The 4,369-nt window shown below is 39.6% G+C and overlaps 1 non-coding gene across 1 annotated transcript; it reads left to right on the plus strand.

The window, feature by feature from the left end:
- Positions 1-3,901: 3,901 nt before the first annotated feature.
- On the plus strand, positions 3,902-4,065 carry LOC142428185 (U1 spliceosomal RNA). Its single transcript, XR_012780156.1, has one exon. It is a non-coding gene; the product is annotated as a U1 spliceosomal RNA (small nuclear RNA).
- Positions 4,066-4,369: the final 304 nt, after the last annotated feature.

A 4,369-nucleotide genomic window follows, 5' to 3' on the forward strand; every position in this document is an offset into this window, starting at 1 on the left:
GGCTGACACTGTGAACTTTGATGCCACAGCCAAGTACTTTAAGTAGAAACAGAGAACTTTAAGCCATGGTGGTCACTAGGTAACTGTGTAGGTGTGTGTGTGTGTGTGTGTGTGTGTGTGTGTTACAAAACCCATTTCCAGAAAGGACTAAGGCAAACTTCATAAATACATAAGGGGTTCTCAAAAAGTTTGTTGAAAATTCTTTCAATTCCATTTTCTACAACTGTTTTGCAGCTACTTGGCATACAAAATGCTCATTTTTTGGTAAATACTTTCATCAGGGGCTCTTACATCTCTTATCACAATTCATACATTCCTACAATCTGTCAAGCACATTTGCACATATGCCGCCATCATCGTTTTCAAAGCATTCTCTTCCCACTTGAGCCCCTGATATCAGATCCCCATTTCTTCCTGTACATATAAGATAATCTTTTTTTTCTATTCTATGTGAGAGAGCTTTATATCAAGAAGTAGTGATAGACCAGGAAAACACACCACAGTCCAGATCAAGTTCATAAGTCCACTACTAGTTCACAAATCACTCTTCAGACTCACACAGCTACAAATAAAAATTAACTATATTGGTAAATTTCAAGAGCCAAGTGAGATCATCCCCCCCCCCAAATTTTAACACCATATGTCAGAAAAGAAATGAGCATTTAAAAAAACTGTATTTCACATTGGGCTACTGAGGTAGTAAGTTTATTGTGCCAACCTGGCTAATAAACACATGTGGGATTAATTGAAGGGCGGAGGGATAAATGGCTCGGTGAGCCTCGCCTTTGGAGTTCTCCAGTCTCTTGCCCTCTGATGGTCGGACCAGGGGCAACTGACTTAGCCAGTTCCCTGCTTTAGCTGGCAAGGCTCACTTCCTGCAAGAGATCCCTGAGGAGAAGCCACATGGACCTGCCCCGATGCAGCCCTGGGTGCTGGAGCAGCCGTGTGGATAACCCTGGCAGCGTTGAGATGTTTACACGTTCACTGACTTAGCTTTCCTCCTACAGTCGGCATCATTGCTTCTGTTTTCTGAGATGGAAGAGGACTTTGTGGATTGTTGTCGGACATATGGGTTAATGGGCTAATGTTGAACTTGTGAGCTTGGGCAGCACTGGGTTGGGTTGTTTTCTTGATGTGCACTTAACCTTTATATAAAACTCCCTCTTATGCATGAGTTTCTGTGGACTTGTTTCTCTAAAGTACCCAGACTCACACAGCTACATCTCTGGAAATAGCTTTCATTATGGCATTCTCTCTCTTTCTCGTGTGTGTGTGTGTGTGTGTGTGTGCTCAAATCGTAACAATTCAGGATCTGGAAAATGAGGATGGTCTTAGGCATCTGAACAAAATCTTTGAGATGATTCTAACATACACCCAGGTTAGACATTGATTTGATCATACAAATTTAATGATGTAAAATAATATCCTTGATGTAAATAGTGATTTTAGACATCTTAAAATCCTGGAATACAGAATGCATAAATTATCCTGAATCCAGAACCTATCTTAAAATCCGTTTCAAGTGTCCCTCAAACTAGCATTAATCTCTTTCTTCTTCTCTCCATATTCCCCAACATTCCAGTCCTTTTTTCTCTATTTTTCTATAATTTGACTTTTATTCATTTTGTCCCCATTTGTCTCTCCAGTTGGCATGTGGACTCAGGGATGTGGAGAAGCAGAACTGAGAAGCTATGTATTTTTTACCTTTCTAATCCCTATATTACTTTAGTTGGTCAATAATATATATTAAAACTTATGCTGGTGAAAATGAACTGAATAAAGAATATTAAATGGTATTAAAATTTATGATGAATTTCCAAATTATTGAATAATTGTGTTCTTATGTCCATTAAAATGTTATTTCTCTGTCCATGATACTTAAAATCAATATTTTAAAACTTTGAACTTAAGTCAATCCAAACAAGTTAAAATCATAACAATGTGAAGCTATTTTAAACAAGATACTTCTTCAGAAAGCATTCCTTAACAAAAAAGCACCGCAATCGAGCTTAAGTTGCCGCCTGCAGGCCATCATTTGTCCACTTTCTGCTCAAATCCTACTGCTAAAGAAACAGCAACAAATGGACAACTTTCAACCTGACAACATCATGGAAAATGTCGGAAGCTTCCCATTTCTGTTGCATTGTATGTCAGACCATTCTTTATAGGAATCACCTTGAATTATCTTTTAATCAAGAATATCCAGGCAGGCCAGTCTCATGAGGTAAATAAATAAATAATGAAAATTATCCAAGCGAATTAACTTTAAACATTATGAGTCATTGAGGCTAAAAATATTGGGATAATTTGTAAAAAAAAAATCCAAGCAAACCCTTAATAGAATTGTAACCCATCTCCCTTTAAAATGTGCTTCCTCCTCGTGTGTAATAAACACGAAACATTAAAATATTAGGATTTGGACAAGTTGGCCATAGGAATATGTATATGGTCTTAATTCTTTTATTAAAGTCCCCCTTTTTTGGTTGAACTTGAGTCTGGAAGAGGCAGAATAGGAAACCTTGGAAATGATGGATGTGCCTGTGTATGTGTGTGTGTGTGGTGGGGGCGGTTTAGGGGGTATCAGGCAGGCATAGTCAGATGCAGGAGGCAGGTAGAGCATAATAGATGGTGTCATCCTCATTGTGGGTTCATTTTGTCAGGGTCAACTTTGTATGAGTTTTAACAATTACACAGTCTGATCTACTTACTGTCAGTTTTTATAAGCACTGTTGAGTATGCTAAAATGGCAGTGTTACCTACTCAGAACATAATGCTTCTGTGTGTCCATATGCACACTTATTTAGGAAATATAGAAGATAGGTTTTCTTGCCACTAGACAAGTAGAGTGGAAATTAATAAGACCATTTACATCTATATGTAAGTTCCTTTGTTATTGTTTTCTGCCCCCTCAAGTCAGCCTCTCGTGCACCATGTTTGTAGTGGGAGAGTTCTTTTAGCAAGACCCATTGTCCTCGTCTAAGCTGGGCTAACTAGGTTTGCTTTCTTTTGGGAATTTAGAACAGAAAGACAGAGAGCTGGCACATGAACTAGGAAGCAATGCATAGTTACACTGGGGAAGCCAGAGACTTTTGGGGTTCTTTGTGCTAGTGAAGACAATCTACAGAGGAAAGGCAAAGAGTGGAAAAGATTTACACAGTGATGGACAAAAAAGAAGTGATCATTCAGTTTCAAAAGTGGAAATTCGCTTACTTCCCAAGTACTATCTTAGTTCCTGTGTTAGTCTCAGGAGACTAGAGAAACAAATTCATAAACATGCACATGTGTATAAGAAAGAGCTTTATATATAAGAGCAGTTGAATATTGAGAAAACATCCCAGCGCAGTCAAGATCAAATCCATCAATCCGATATAAGCCCATATGTCTGACACCAATCTATAAAGTCCTCTTCAGATTCACAAAACACATGCGATGACGATGAATACAGGAAGATCACAGGCCAGTGGGTGGCATGTCTTGTGGATCCAGTGGCATTGTAATCATCTCTGTGCTGGCAGGGGTCTCCACAGGACTTCTCCAGGCCCTGGGACTCTGGCTGCATCAGAGTAGGTCCACGTGGCTTCTCCTCAGGGATGTCTCACAGGGAGAGTGTGCAGAGAGAGAGTGTGTCTCCTGCCTCCAAGGAGGAAATACAGGAGTTCTGAGAATCTTCGGGAGAAGACCACGCCAACCCAGAGACCTCATTGGCTATGACCCAGTTGACAGATTAGACTCCACCCCTTCACTCTTAATCCTCACAAATTGACAAACGAGCCTATAACGACCACAGTTCCTCGATGGCACTAAGTACATTAGTCTGATGAATCTGTTCAGCATCATAACAACATGCAAGTTTCCGCCAATATAAGATGGTATGATATATTGATATATAAATGGTGATGTGATACTTACCTGGCAGGGGAGATACCATGATCACGAAGTTGAGTTTCCCAGGGCGATGCTTATCCATTGCACTATGGATGTGCTGACCCCTGCGGTTTCCCCAAATGTGAGAAACTTGACTCCATAATTTGTGGTAGTGGGGGACTGCGTTCGAGCTCTCCCCTAAGCAAAAAACAAACACACAAACAAATAAATAAATAAATGGTGATGTATGCTGCTGGCTGGGTATGATGTGTGTTGGTGAGACTCTGTCACCCAACCAGCAATGACCAGGTTAATATTAGTAGGTTTTTGTTACTAACCACTAGAAGATTTTTCACAAAAATATGGTTTTCCATTAGGCTGTGTTCCCTTGGTTTACATGCAAAATGAATATCATCCTCCTGTCAATATGTCAGCATTAATTACATGTTATGTTCCAAATATTTTTCAGAAAATAATTGCACACAGGAAAATGGTAGGGATTTCT

Source organism: Tenrec ecaudatus, chromosome 15 (genome assembly GCF_050624435.1).
Source record: "Tenrec ecaudatus isolate mTenEca1 chromosome 15, mTenEca1.hap1, whole genome shotgun sequence".
Lineage (NCBI taxonomy): Eukaryota > Metazoa > Chordata > Mammalia > Afrosoricida > Tenrecidae > Tenrec > Tenrec ecaudatus.